General features: G+C 42.8%; 1 long non-coding RNA gene across 1 annotated transcript; it reads right to left on the minus strand.

Annotated features, from left to right (window-relative positions):
- Positions 1-1,914: 1,914 nt before the first annotated feature.
- LOC135511717 (uncharacterized) lies at positions 1,915-4,503 on the minus strand. The gene is made up of 3 exons (XR_010451303.1): positions 4,339-4,503; positions 2,198-2,508; positions 1,915-2,047 (listed from the first exon to the last, which is right to left on the minus strand). It is a non-coding gene; the product is annotated as an uncharacterized LOC135511717 (long non-coding RNA).
- Between the last annotated feature and the right edge of the window lie 11,801 nt (positions 4,504-16,304).

The raw sequence follows: 16,304 nt of genomic DNA on the forward strand, positions 1-16,304 counted from the left end.
ACTGAAGTCAGTTACTACGCCGAACTGCAGTCAGGTCAAGACCCTGGTGAGGACAACAAGCACACAGATGAGCTTTCCTAAGATGGTTTTCTGACAGTTTCCTCAGCTGTCCACGTGGCTGGTCTCTGCAGGTGAAGAAGCCGGATGTGGAGGTCCGGGACTGGCATGGTTACACATGGCCTGCGATTGTGAGGCCGGTTGGACGTACTGCCAAATTCTCTAAAACAACGTTGGAGGTCGGCTTATGATAGAGAAATTAACATTAAATGATCTGGCAACAGATCTGGTGGACATTCCTGCAGTCAGCATGCCAATTGCATGCTCCCTCTGTGGCAATGTGTTGTGTGACAAAACTGCACATTTTTAGATTGGCCATTTATTGTCCCCAGCTGTTTAATCAGCTTCTTGATATGCCACACCTGTCAGATGGATGGATTATCTTGGAAAGGGAGAAATGCTCACTAACAGGGATGTAAACAAATTTGTGCACAAAATTTGAGAGAAATATGTTTTTTTTTGTGAGTATGGAACATTTCTGGAATCTTTTATTTCAGCTCATGAAACATGGGATCAACACTTGACATGTTGTGTTTAGATTTTTGTTCAGTGTATTTGTCAATTTTAAAGTTTTTCACGATTGCAAAGGGATACAAATGCCACTGCAATTCAAGAACATTGTACAATCAGAAGTCACTTTATGTAACAAAAGTACAAGCACCAATCACATAAATAGCATGCCTTTCACATTTGCTCCCCCTTTAAGCTGTATTACACTGACCACACCTCCCAGAAGAGAAGAATACGTTGAAAACGTTCAGATATACAGCTGAAATAGCAGCTCTTGACGCAAACCATGGCCATGTCTCTTTAAGAGGTAAAATAAGATCACATTGTTATTCTGGGTTTGTCCACATGCTGCTTGTGGAGGTGGACGGATAGTGGTGGTGATGGTGGTGTGGAGATGTGTAGGAGTCTCGAAACATGCGTCTCCGGGGGGCAATATGGATTAGGGAGGGAGAGGGGGTCTTTCAGTGTCCTCTCTGCTTTATAGATCTTCCATGGTGGAAATTGGATAATTTCCCCAAAGATTCTCCCAAGTGGTGCTGTGCCGTGACTAGTCAAAGCTATTAGTAGACCTCTAATTCTGTCATTATGTGGAGACCACAGCTGATGCCTTGGATGCTACACTTCCCCGATTTCAACACTGCACTGGTCATTTTCCCTTGTCATTATAAAGCTAACTTCATCCATTGTTTTTGAGATGTAGGCATATCCTGGATAAGGCTTTGCATTTTTTCCCCACTCACCTTAGAAAGCCCATTCACAGCAGGCTCAATGCAATAAATCAATGTATTAAGTGTGTTGAAGTATGCTCAGGGACATGCTGCGGTCCCTACCCCTAAGTGTAAGACTAGTGATTAAAGCTAATAGTAATTATTGAAATTCTCGACAGTGGAGCTGGAGTGAATTGAAGGGCTCACGCAAATGAAGGGGGTGGAGGCTGGAGAGGGTTGGCAGTACTCCAGGTGAAGAGGAGGTGAGTCATGCTTAACTCAGACAGACTATCCGTGTTTGTGTGTGTGTGTGTGTGTGTGTGTGTGTGTGTGTGTGTGTGTGAAATCTGTGCATGGCTCTGTGTATGTGTGTGCCCATTTGCGTGAGGATGTGTGTGTGAGCATGAGCAAGAAATAGTCATGGTCCATGTGACCTATATCAAACTGCTAAGGGACGGAAGAACCTGTAAGTACACACACACACACACACACACACACACACACACACACACACACACACACACACACACACACACACACACACACACACACACACACACACACACACACACACACAGCTAATAAAAACGTGTATCTGTCTGAGGGGGACTGAGAGGTGACTTGGAGTTGGGAGGCCAAATCTGTTCATTGTCACTTATACAGATTTACCACTCACCCCAGGTGCTGTGTAGAGAAGGTCTGTCTGGAACCTGCTACTGGGAGATAGAAAACAGCGGGGACCGTGTTTCTCTAGCTGTCTCATAGAAATGGATCTGCAGGGGAGGAGAGGTTTGGAGGCAGTGATCAGTTCTAGGGTTAGGAGAGTCATTGCAGTGGCTGGGGTTTCTGGCACAATAATATGAAGACTACTGCCATAGGCCCACTTGTTTTACCGCCCCTCAGTAGTAGTATTGGGAGTGTACCTGGACCACAGTGCAAGAACTCTGTCCTTCTTCAACATCTGACAGAATGATCTTCCTCCACAGAGTCCAGACCCCGTTCACTGAGCCCCTCTGTCATGTGTACTTTGTCTGGGATGCATCTGTCTGTGAAGATACTGACACACATACAGTGAGGAACTTGCATGCAGTATCAATTGATTTGAATATTTTACAATGTTGAAATAAACGTTTACATGGATACTCAAGATTGTGTTGTCCTTGTGAATTATTGCAAAAAGGTTTATTTTGAAACTCCAAAGTCCACCAAGTCTTCCATGGTCAGCATCCACCCTCTATCAGAGAGGAACAAAAATGCAGGTTAAAATATTGGCCCCATGTCGGCTGCCCACATTGGGGCAATGTGCCCTAGTCATCCACTCCACATTAGCGCCAAGGCATTGGACCAGGGCAGCCCACTCTATGCCAATTCAGCAGTTTTCTCTATAATTTAATAGGATTTGTATTTATCACAATTTTTGTATAATTTTCATGTCTTGACCTATTTAGGAAATGTGTTACAATGCATCAGAAAGACAACCAAGTTGTTGTTATCACATACTGTATATGTTTTTTTATAAGATAAACACTTTTTGAGCATTACACAACAGAACACTTAAAGGGAAATTTCACCTTAATATGATTCTGGGTTTGTTTTGATCGTGTTCGAGGCACTACAAAGTCAGTGAGATGTGTTTCACACATAATTGGCTATCAAGAAGGCGTGTCTGGGTTTGATACACCCACTGATCGCATCCGGTGTATTGACGGGACGAGATCTGAAAATGAATGTAGTCCTGCTTTGTGGCATTTCGCGAAGCCTCTATGTTATACTGATTGCAGTATATGTTAGTGTGCGTGTAGATATGCTTGTCCTTTTTCGATAGAGCAATTGGACATCTTTCAGCAATGTGAAATATAAATGCTCCTATTCAGGGGCGCAACTTTGGTTTTAGAAGTGGGAAGGACAACTTAAATAAATAAATAATAATAATAGTAATCCAGTCGGATAAGCACTCCAAACAGCCTGCCCGGCCACTCGGTGGCGTCCACATGGTCCTAAAGCACACCGTTGCCTCGTTTTGTACAGCTTGGTGTGGGGCAGTGCTTCCTTCTCTGGCCCCGCCGTGCATTGTGCATTCACTATGAGTGCGGGAATACACAGGAAGTTGAAACTCTTCTGGTGAAATTCAAATTCACTTCTTCTAGCTTGTGGTGTGGTGATTTTTAAATGTTTATGACAAAACATAATGTTGTTAATATAGTAATGACTATATACAGTGCCAGAGCCAAGGTGAAATTTCCCTTTAAACTGGAACAACACTCAGTAACGGTTACACAAAAAGAACTGTATGCAAGAACCCACACACAAATATTCTAATGAGTCCCTGCTTCTACATTATGAAGTAGTTGACAAGCTGGGCTTGGTGTTAGCTAGCCTGTGCTGGGCTAGTCCATGTTGGTCTGGTCTGGACTAGGATTGGTGTGAACTCGCCAGTGTTGGGGGGTTCGTGTGAGCTAGCCCATTTTGGGCTTGTGTGGGCTTGCCCTTGCTGGGTTAGCCCATGTTGAGCTGGTGTGGGACAAACAGTCCCAATGTGGTTTGCTGGGGTATTAGTGTTGGAAAACAAGCAGCGAGTTGGTAAGTTGGCTGACAGGGAGGGGTGTGTACAAAGAGGACATTCTGTTCTAGACAAAGCCAGCTTCCAGCGAGCTGGCTTCCACCCCCGCCTGCCCACCCCGGCCCACCAGCCTGTCTCTCTGCCTAATATCTCTGCCAGACCCTTTCCTCTCCACCAACGCCATGGAGGAAGAGCAAATAAAAAGCTGTTGTCATGGAAACCTGCCGTGCCTTCCTCCTCATCCCCTCATCCCTCCCATCTGCACTCAAGAGAATGGAGGACATCAAGAGGAAAAACAGTGGAAGCAAAAAGGTCTGTTTGCAGATGTAGGAGAGAGTGCTGCTCATAGGCAGTGAACTCCTCAAGTACAATCACATGCATTCAGGTGTCCTACTTATGTCTTATCCCTTCTAATCTGCTTGGTTTCCACCTGCCTCTATTCATGCCCCTATCAAGGTGTCACAAAAGCCGCATGGATCCGGATAACTGCATTTCAATACCTACTTTTCCAAACAAGGCTTTGCACAGAGACAAACATTCCTTAATAGAGGTTACAGGAAATATAGTCCTCCAGCTCCAGAGGTGTCTCTACACAGAACAGGGAGGAGTTGCTATGTTGTTGTTGTCGTTATGGTGTCCCTCCGGTGAGAACATAAGAGTCTTGTAGGAAGCCAGCCAGCCAGCGTCAACGTCACCATATCCTGGCATGGAGGATACAAACAAACAGCCCTGGTTGCCGTGGGTGTGTCCTGGCTGCCTGACGCACTACCACTCCGCCCCATGCTCCTGGGGGAGGGCCCTCACATGTCACTCAGGTTTCCATTCATTCAAGATGAGACACAGCTGACATGACAAGAGGGTTGCCATGGCAACAGTTGTGGGTACAGCAGCACCGCATGCTCTTACATGTCGGATAATGAAGTCACTCAGATCATCCTCCTTAGGTTTTTACCTCTTACCTCTTACCAGCCTTGTCTCTTGAGCTTGTTCCTGTTGTTGTAATTTTCCACATTTTTGTTCTACCAGATTCAAAAATTCCATGTTTGTTATTTTGTAGGAGTTGTGTTGTGAGGGAGTTTGAATACATGAGGATGCAGTTCAATGCTGAACAATGTTATATGCAGTTTAATGCTGATCAATGCTATAGGCACTTCAATGCTGATCAATGCTATAGGCAGTTCAATGCTGAACAATGCTATATGCAGTTCAATGCTGATCAATGCTATAGGCAGTTCAATGCTGATCAATGCTATAGGCAGTTCAATGCTGATCAATGCTATAGGCAGTTCAATGCTGATCAATGCTATAGGCAGTTCAATGCTGAACAATGCTATAGGCAGTTCAATGCTGATCAATGCTATAGGCAGTTCAATGCTGATCAATGCTATAGGCAGTTCAATGCTGAACAATGCCATAGGCAGTTCAATGCTGAACAATGCTATATGCAGTTCAATGCTGATCAATGCTATATGCAGTTCAATGCTGAACAATACTATATGCAGTTCAATGCTGATCAATGCTATATGCTGGTCAATGCTGATCAATGCTATATGCAGTTCAATGCTGAACAATACTATATGCAGTTCAATGCTGATCAATGCTATATGCTGGTCAATGCTGATCAAACCTATATGCTGGTCAATGCTGATCAAACCTATATGCTGGTCAATGCTGATCAAACCTATATGCTGGTCAATGCTGGTCAAACCTATATGCTGGTCAATGCTGATCAATCCTATATGCTGGTCAATACTGATCAATCCTATATGCTGGTCAATGCTGATCAATCCTATATGCTGGTCAATGCTGGTCAATCCTATATGCTGGTCAATGCTGGTCAAACCTATATGCTGGTCAATCCTATATGCTGGTCAATCCTATATGCTGGTCAATCCTATATGCTGGTCAATGCTGGTCAATCCTATATGCTGGTCAATCCTATATGCTGGTCAATGCTGGTCAAACCTATATGCTGGTCAATCCTATATGCTGGTCAATGCTGATCAACCTATATGCTGGTCAATGCTGATCAATCCTATATGCTGGTCAATGCTGGTCAATCCTATATGCTGGTCAATCCTATATGCTGGTCAATGCTATATGCTGGTCAATGCTGGTCAATGCTGGTCAATGCGAAAAATCAATGGCATTTGTGATGATGGTTTGAGAATGCTGCTTTATTCAGCACAGTTTATTCAAAATGAGGCAGCTACACTTAAATACAGAATCATTGCCACAAACAACAGATATATTTAAATTCTGAATTTAGCTAGGGTAGATAAGGCAGCAATTCTCCACACTTCCCTCTGATGCATGGAGCAGCATGATTGGCACGTGGGAAAAAAGCTTTAATGAAAACCAGAAGAACAAAGTGTTTGTCAAATGAGTCTATCATCCCCAACAGCTAATGTATTTGATATGATAATTATGTTTGTGTGTATTTGTTTTCCTGCAACTTGTTAGACTAATTAGAGTTTAACAAGCCAATTAAGCAGAAGTTTGTTAAGGTAAAGAGAAAAACATTTTTTTTCCAGAGTTTGCCTTCCATGGTTGGGAGGTTGGTTAATATATTCATATTTATTTGATGCTACCCACCACAGCTTTATATGATATTAATTGATATGCTATCCTGAAATTGCCACGGTTGATCTCAGATGTATGACTGTTGGTGATATACGTAATGTAGCATTGACTTCATGTCGGTGACAGTTGCTTTTTCAGTATTTCCATATGACTTTGTTTTGGCCTGTTGAAACAAGATGGAACAGAAACATGTCTCTTCAGTGCAAATTGAGCCTCCATATCAACCACCGTCTCAACCCCCTCTACTACTCTCATGTCCCAGTGTACCAACCAGTACAACACCAATGATTTTCAACACCCCCTTCTATTCCTTCCTTCTAATGTATAATAATGATATTAATAACAATACTGTATGTGCCATTTAGCAGAGGCTTTTGTTCAAAGCAACTTACAATCATGCATGCATACATTTTACATATAGGGGGTCCAGGGCCTCTCTGTCTCCTTCTAAAATGGTCCTCTAGTGGTGTTTTCAATAGACCCGCCGCAGCCATTTAGATAAGAGGATACCTTCCCTGTGACATTCAAAACCAGTCCCTACCCCTCATCCACCCTTCCATTGTGACCATCTTCTGTGCCCTATAATGAGTGTGTGCACGCCCATGCCATTATAAATAGCCAGTGTCCTGGTTAAAAGCAACACCTCTCTCTGCGTGCCGTATAATTGGCCTGTGTGATTCACCATGATAAATCATGCCAGTACGTGTTCTGTTCTCTGAGCTGGACGGGGGGGGAGGTAACTGTACAATGTACTGGAGGGGGGGGGGGGGGGGGCTTGTTTGTGACTGTGACTTCAGAAAGTATTCACACCCCTTGACTTTTTCCACATTTTGTTGTGTTACAGCCTGAATTTAAAATGGATTACATTGAGATGTTGTTTTGTCACTGGCCTACACACAATAACCCATAATGTCCAAGTGGAATTATGTTTTTTTAAATGTTTACCCCACACATACAATTATCTGCAAGGTCCCTCAGTCGAGCAGTGAATTTCAAGCACAGATTCAACCACAATGACTAGGGAGGTTTTCCAATGTCTCACAAAGAAGGGCACTTACTTGTAGATGGGTAAAAATGAAAAAGTCTGACATTGAATATCCATTTGAGCATGGGGATGTAATTAATTACCCTTTGGATGGCGTATCAATACACCCAGTCACTACAAAGATACAGGCGTCCTTCCTAACTCTGTTGCCGGAGAGGAAGGAAACTGCTCAGGGATTTCACCATGAGGCCAATGGTGATTTTAAAACAGTTACAGTTTAATGGCCGTGATAGGAGAAAACTGAGCATAGACCAATAACATTGTAGTTACTCCACAATACTAACCTAAATGACAGAGTGAAAAGAAGGAAGCCTGTACAAAATAAAAAAATATTCCAAAACATGCATCCTGTTGCAACAAGGCACTAAAGTAATACTGCAAAAAAATGTGGCAAAGCAACTTATTGTTCTGAATACAAAGTATTATGTTTGGGGCAAATCCAGCAAAACACATTACTGAGTACCATTCCACATATTTTCAGTGGTGACTGCATCATGTTATGGGAATGCTTGTAATCGGCAAGGAAAGGGGAGTTTCAGAACAAAAAAGAAACAGAATGGAGGAAAAATCCTAGTGGAAAACCTTGTTCAGTCTACTTGATGGCACAAGGCCAAATCTACACTGAAGTTGCTTACCAAGAAGACACTGAATGTTCCTGAGTGTCCGAGTTACAGTTTTGACTTACATCTAATAGAAAATCTATGCCAAGACCTCAAAATGATTGTCTAGCACTGATCAAGCTCTTAGAAACTTGCCCAGAAAGACTCACAGGTTTATTTCTGTATTTCATTTTCAACAAATGTGCAAATATTTCTAAAAACATGTTTTCACTTTGTCATTATGGGGTATTGTGTGTGTTTAATTAATTTAGAATGCAGGCTGTAACACAGCAAAGTGTGTATTAAGTAAAGGAGTATGAATATTCTCAAGGCACTGTGTGTGTGTGTGTGTGTGTGTTTTTGTGTGTGTGTGTGTGTGTGTGTGTGTGTGTGTGTGTGTGTGTGTGTGTGTGTGTGTGTGTGTGTGTGTGTGTGTGTGTGTGTGTGTGTGCGTGCGTGTGTGCATGTGTGCGTGTGTGTCCATATATGTGCGTATACTTGTGGTTCAGGTGCAGGCAGTAGAGGTGTGACAGGCCACATTATCACTGTGTTTGGTATTTTCTTGCCTTGCATTCCCTCCCTCGTTAATGGTGATAGACAGAGTGATTGAGTGATGGACACCCACTTAATTGCCACCTGCTGTCTCTGGCCTATGAGCCAGCTAGGTAGGTGGGGAGGGTAATGGCTGAAGAGGAGGATAAATATGATGCATCTCCTAGAGGACAAAAATACATGCCTCTGAACAGCTAATGTACTGAATGCTTATTAAGCTATAATTATACGTGGACATCATTTGGCATCAGTAAGTGTGTGTGTGTGTTTATACACCTATGTGTGTGTATGTGTGTTTATGCGTGTGTGCTCCCAAAAGCACATGTGGGTGTATGGTGGGTAGCTGAGATTTGCAGTAATAACCCGGGATAGGGAGTGAGGAGACAGGAAGAGGAAATACAGTTCACTGGCCGCCCACTACTTCCTGTGTCTCTGTCGCCTACTCATTCAGCCCACGGACCAGCACTGCATCTAAAACCAGTTTGTTTGGAGGCACTGAGATAGAGATAAGATAGAAGCTCTAAGACAAACATAGTGAGAGAAGGCTTTGGAATGCTCCTTCTGAGGAAACAATGGCTCTGTCTGTCATGTCACTGCAGCAAGATTATGCAAGAAAAAACTATCCATTCCAGATCAGATGATCTCTGGCTGGATCTGTACGCTGAGTCACTAGGATTCATAAATACTGTTATGAGCAACATTACAGATAAGTTAAAGTCATGTAACCTGAATGGTTTTTATCTGTCACTTGTCTCAAAGTACATCCCAATGAAACAGTCTGGACTTCCAAGGAAAAAGCGAAGATCTATTTTATAGCAGAGCGGGAGTAGCGCTTAGTGTCCACCAGGGGTCCTCCACTCATTAGCTGATGATTGTGACTGTCCTCTCTATCCCGAGAGAGAGAGCAGCTGATCTGTTCACTGTGACTGAACTGCAGCACTTCTCTATCCAGTGACCCCAGTATAGAGCAGCTGTCTGAGGCACATTTCAAACCCTCTGCCCCCTTCAAGGGTCCGGACAACCATACAGTCCAGTGACCCACTTACACTTACTGGAGCAGAGTAGCCGCATTCAGTAAGATGGGAATGGCTGATAAAACATATCTCTCTGGCAGAGTCTAGCGAATAGCGAACCCTTGCCCTTTCGGGCTCCCACATCCCCATTGAACCTTCCGCCCACTCACTGAGGAATGTGGAGAGAGCAGGGAGGGGATACAGGGAGGAGGGGAGGGAGACGGCAGGGGAGAAAGGGATACAGAAAATGGGAGGAGAGGAATAGCGATGGGAAAGAGAGGGGGGAGAAAGCTAGAGGGAAGGAAGAAAGAAAGGGAGGCAAATTATGAAATATGTTCATGTTATGCCAAGCTCTGATGCCTGAGCCATCTCATCTCATGGTATCTGCTTGCTGGGTCATGTTATGTCAGCCCAGGGCCTGTATGTTTTACTGTGTGTCCCCCAACAGAGATTTCTGTAGGCCCACATGGCCATATTTGGGTTGAGAGCATCCCCTGGTGTTTACTGAACAGGTGGACATTACAGAAGAACATGGTCGCCCAGGATGTCAAACACCCACGCTGACAAACACCCTGTTGTGAATCATAGGCCTGTACAATGTGTCATTGTCTGTGTGGAATGATGTTTACCTGGAATACAACAATGGAATGCTCACTGAGCACAACACATCATTTCAATGTGAAGAATTGGGTTATATTTGATAGATACGTTGATGAGATTCTAACCTATTTTCACCGACTCAAAAACAGCCAAAAGTTTGTTGAATTTCCCTATGCTTTCAACCATCTTAAAGCATAACCAAATTCTAATGGAAAATTAAAACTTAATGTGTTATCACTGTACCTCATCTAATAGCACAAACAAATGACCTGGATTGCAGTTGAGATTACATTAAAAGTACATGGTCCAAGTGATCAAGACGCATTGCAGATTATTATAGCAATTGACCTCCGACCCCGAATATGCAGACTTCCTATGGTTACGTAAGAAGACATTTATTGTTATAGTAACCTCAAGATGTGGCCATGAATGTGTAACTCATTTTAATGGTTTGATAAATACTGTTACATTATTTTGTAAGATAGCCTTAACTTTAGGCTATTGACTCTCTTACAAAAGTAATATTGAATTGTGTTTGGTTGACAACGCAAACAAATATGAACATTTAAAGGAGCTGTATCTGTTGCTTGGATAGTTCCATCAGGGCCACTGACTTAATCCTATTCTTTGACTTTTATTTTTAGTTGAGATGGAGATGTGAATCCAACATATCATTTGTTAACTTGTCGACAATGATGCTACCATGATGTCATAATCCTGTGGATATAACCCTCAAAACAACAGTTTAAGTTGATCACTTTTTTCCAAATCCAACATATTTTCCACATAGATTCCATGTCACAATACGTTGACCAATTACGTTGAAACTACGTTGATTCAACCCATTTGTACCCAGTGGGAGGTGACACCTGTGAAGAGGTTACAAAGCTTTGGGAATGAGGATAGTGGAGAAACACAGAGACTGTGGGTTGTGAGATGAGGTGTGTCAATGACCAAAGTTGAACTAGCCTTATGTAAGACAGCCTCATCTGAACGGCCTCGCTGTGTTGTAACTAGCAGCAAAACAAACCTTTTTTTATGACTCATGACATCATACACACCCTGAAGTGTTTGATTAACTTTGTTTTTATCACCTCTTGTCAACAAGGCGCTTATATCCACTCTCTCTTTGCCAACTGGGCAACAGTTCTTCAAAGCACATTGGGAATGCTGAAAAAAGGGCTTGGTATGGGCAGAACGGCGCTCATTAAATGTGGAATTCCACTGCCGTCACGGCGTAAAGTGTGGTATTGTTGATAAAAGGTTAGCTGAAAAGAGCTCCTCTCCAGTGGACGTGCTGAACGAGTGGTGACATTTTGGTTGCATCAGCTCTATCTGATCAAAGCCAAATCTACAGAATTCTACACAATGACCTCCTATCCTGCTTTTTATTTTTTATTTCCACAACAAAACTTCAATTGAAAATCCCCAAAATAACAATTCCATAATCATCAGAATGAACGATAAACAATAACATAACAAAAATGAATCTAGCACATTTATTCACTTTTAGGATGTATCTCTGGTTGTGGAGGTCTTTAAGGACATTTTGGAGGAGTGGAAACTCAGTGGGTGAAACATGAAGAGGTTTCACAAGTGGAGTCAGATGGTGGTAACACAGATCGTTAAAGCCACACACACACACACACACACACACACACACACACACACACACACACACACACACACACACACACACACACACACACCTCTGAGCCTCATGACACAGTGCAGATGGTCACTGCCAGAGGGTCTCCCCTTTGAGAGATGCCCCCTGGAAAGAAATGAAGGAAAATACCACCGTTTCAAAGGTGCTGTTAAATGGCAGGACATGAGTATGTCTCTTATTTGACCTTCATTGTCCCAGCCATCCATGCAGGTCAGGCCTGTGAATGTCACCTCCTTATTTTTCATTGTGAGGAGGAACAGGCAGTCTGCACAGAACTTGCCTGACTCCTCTATGCCTAAAGGCGTCCACATGCAAAACACTTTCACAGTTTGTGCGTATATTGTGACGATAGGTTGCAACGTTTGTTCGTTTGGTCTTCAGGAAGGGTTTTTTCGGCTGTCTGTGCATGTAAAACATTTCCTCGAGGCAAGCTGAAATTAAGTAGCCAAAGTCTACGCCCCTTTGATTGGTCAACAGTAGGGATTCTTCAATGAAGTGCTGTCATTCAACACATTTTTTCACTTGAGTAATACTGCACCAAATATCTTAGTTAGATGTAAAATTGCGCGACTAAGACCTCCTCGGCAAAAATGTGAAAATGAATGACCGATTTCTTAATTTATCTTAGATTAATTCAGACTATTTTGAAGAAGTGGCTAAGGTGTCTCAAAAGGGTCAAACTACTATTGCCATTTTTGTCCAGTTTTTTAAGCGAATGTCTTTTAAGGGAGTCTACGAGGCACAGACGTTAAAGTCGCCTAGCCGAGTTCTGCTAGGAGCAAACCGAACCTAGTATGCAGACTCCTTTAGTCCCAGTGACTCACTAAAGACACAAGGCTTTCAATATTAATGCCTCTTTCAACCAATACCTCTCTGACAAACTAACTGGGAGTATCCAGTTTAGCTTAAAGTCTTACCCCAATTTTCTTTTCACCTCATTTAACACCTGATTTACTTGACAAGAGGCACATCTTAACAGGTATCCTCATGATATGGCACAAGTAAGGGGGGAGACCGATGACAACCCAAAGTCACCATCAGACCAACTCCCTGAATGCCCTACACCTTGAAGTTTTAGCAGTTGTGTCAAAGAAAAAACACTATTCTCCTCAAAACATACACTCCCATTCAAAGTTTGCGGTCACATAGAATTGTCCTTGTTTTTGAAAGAAAAAAATCTGTTAATGTTGTAAATGACTATTGTAGCTGGAAAAGGCAGATTTTTTTATGGGACATCTACATAGGTATACAGAGGCCCATTACAGCAACCATCACGCCTGTGTTTCAATGGCACGTTGTGTTAGTTAATCCTAGTTTATCATTTTAAAAGGCTAATTGATCATAAGAAAATACTTTTGCAGTTATGTTAGCACAGCTTAAAACTGTTGTGCTGATTAAAGAAGCAATAAAACGGGCCTTCTTTAGACTAGCTGAGTATCTGGAGCATCAGATACTCAGCATCAGAACTTTTTTTCTGAAAATCTTATACTATTCTTGAGCAAGAGGTGAAGTACATTAGAGTGTCTAGATTGAGAAACAGACGCCTCACAAGTCCTCAACTGGTAGCTTCATTAAATAGTACCCACAAAACACCCGTCTCAATGTCAACAGTGGAGAGGTGACTCCGGGTTGCTGGCCTTCTAGGCTTGCAAGCGAAAGAACACCATCCCAACCGTGAAGCACGAGGGTGGCAGCATCATGTTGTGGGGGTGCTTTGCTGCAGGAGGGACTGGTGCACTTCACAAATTAGATGGCATCATGAGAATGGAAAATATGTAGATATATTGAAGCAACATCTCAAGACATCAGTCAGGAAGTTAAAGCTTGGTCGCAAGTGGGTCTTCCAAATGGACAATGACCCCAAGCATACTTCCAAAGTTGTGGCAAAATGGCTTAAGGACAACAAAGTCAAGGTATTGGAGTGGCCATCACAAACCCCTGACCTCAATCCCATAGATAATGTGTGGGCAGAACTTAAAAAGCGTGTGCGAGCAAGGAGTCTTTTATCGATGGCGGTTCTGATATTGTTTAGGACCTTGAGCGTGGCTGAGGTGCATCCATGACCAGCTCAGAAACCAGATTACATAGAGGAGAAGGTACGGTGGGATTCGAAATGGTCGGTGATCTGTTTGTTCACTTGGCTTTCAAAGACTTTAGAAAGGCAGAGCAGGATAGATATGGGTCTGTAACAGTTTGGGTCTAGAGTGATGACCGCGGCAGCTTTCCAATCTTTAGGGATCTCAGACAATACGAAAGAGAGGTTGAACAGGCTAGTAATAAGGGTTGCAACAAATGTGGCAGATAATTTTAGAAAGAGAGGGTCCAGATTGTCTAGCCCAGCTGATTTGTAGGGGACCAGATTTTGCAGCTCTTTCAGAACATCAGTTATCTGAATTTGGGTGAAGGAGAAGTGAGGTGGGTTTGGGCAAGTTGCTGCGAGGAATGCAGAGCTGTTGACCGGGGTAAGGGTAGCCAGGTGGAAAGCATGGCCAGCCGTTGAAAAATGCTTATTGCAATTATCGATTATCATACATTTATCAGTGGTGACAGTGTTTCCTATCCTCAGTGCAGTGGGCAGCTGGGAGGAGGTGCTCTTATTCTCCATGGACTTTACAGTGTCCCAAAACTTTTTAGAATTAGTGCTATAGGATGCAAATTTCTGTTTGAAAAAGTGAGCCTTTGGTTTCCTAACTGACTGTGTATATTGGTCCCTAACTTCCCTGAAAAGTTGCACATTGCGGGGGCTATTTGATTCTAATGCAGTACACCACAGGATGTTTTTGTGCTGGCCAAGGGCAGTCAAGTCTGGGGTAAACCAAGGGCTACATCTGTTCTTAGTTCTACATTTTTTGAACGGGGCATGCTTATTTAATATGGTGAGGAAAGCACTTTCAAAGAACAACTAGGCATCCTCTACTGGCGGGATGAGTCGATTAGAAAGGCCTGCTCGCTGAAGTGTTTTAGGGAGTGTTTGACAGTAATAAGGGCTGGTCGTTTGACCGCGGACCCATTACAGATGCAGGAAATTAGGCAGTGATCGCTGAGATCCTGGTTGAAGACAGCAGAGGGCAAGTTGGTCAGGATGATATCTATGATGGTGCCCATATGTTTAAGAATTTAAGGTTGTACCTGGTAAGTTCCTTGATCATTTGTGTGAGATTGAGGGCATCTAGCTTAGATTGTAGGATGGCCGGGGTGTTAAGCATATCCCACCTAACAAACTCTGTTTAGGTCACAGTACGAACTCTGAAGATAAATGGGGGGCAATAAATTCACATATGGTGTCCAGGGAACAGCTGGGGGCTGAGGGGGGCCTATTTGCACCCCATTATTTTTATTTCTACTTTGCACATTCTTCCATTGCAAATCTACCATTTCAGTGTTTTACTTGATATATTGTATTTACTTTGCCACCATGGTCTTTTTTTGCCTTTACCTCCCTTATCTCACCTCATTTGCTCACATCGTATATAGACTTGTTTCTACTGTATTATTGACTGTATGTTTGTTTTACTCCATGTGTAACTCTGTGTCCTTGTATGTGTCGAACTGCTTTGCTTTATCTTGGCCAGGTCGCAATTGTAAATGAGAACTTGTTCTCAACTTGCCTACCTGGTTAAATAAAGGTGAAATATATATTTTTTTAAATTACAATAACAAGCGGCAACAGTGAGAGACTTATTTCTGGAAAGGTGGATCTTCAAAAGTAGAAGATCAAACGTTTTGGGCACAGATCTGGATGGTATGACAGAACTCTGCAGACTATCTCTGCAGTCGATTGCAACTCCGCCCCCTTTGGCAGTTCTAACTTGTCGGAAAATGTTGTAGTTGGGACATGATGTCCAAGGCAAACTTGTCTGACCCACAAGGGTTCCAGAGCAAACAGAGTGGATGTATTTGCTCTTCATGTGGAAATCAATGTGCCCAGAAAAAGATGGCTGTTTGTTTCCTTGTATATCTCAGGCTCCATGATCCGTCATTTTAGATTAAAATGTAAAAGAAAATTGTCATTTAGCAGACATTCTTAACCAGATTGACTTAGTTACATTCAACTTGGTGAGACAACCACATATCACAGTCCATGGAGAATAAGAGCACCTCCTCCCAGCTGCCCACTGCACTGTGGCTAGGAAACACTGTCACCACCGATACATGTAAGTGCATTTTTTGCTCAATAAAGGAGTTATCAGCAAAGTCAAAGCTAGTAAGTTAAGACAAGTGTAAGCTTTTTTTCTTATTTTTTATGTGTGTGTGCGTGGGGGTGTGTGTGTGTGTGTGGGGGGGGGTAAGACTGATATGTCTGATTTAAGATGCTCTATGAAGAGGTAGGGTGTCAGATGTTTTCGGAAGATGGGTATGAACTCTGCTGTTCTAGCATCAGGGGGAAGCTCGTTCCACCATTGGGGTGC

The sequence above is a fragment of the Oncorhynchus masou genome, chromosome 24, assembly GCF_036934945.1.
Source record: "Oncorhynchus masou masou isolate Uvic2021 chromosome 24, UVic_Omas_1.1, whole genome shotgun sequence".
Lineage (NCBI taxonomy): Eukaryota > Metazoa > Chordata > Actinopteri > Salmoniformes > Salmonidae > Oncorhynchus > Oncorhynchus masou.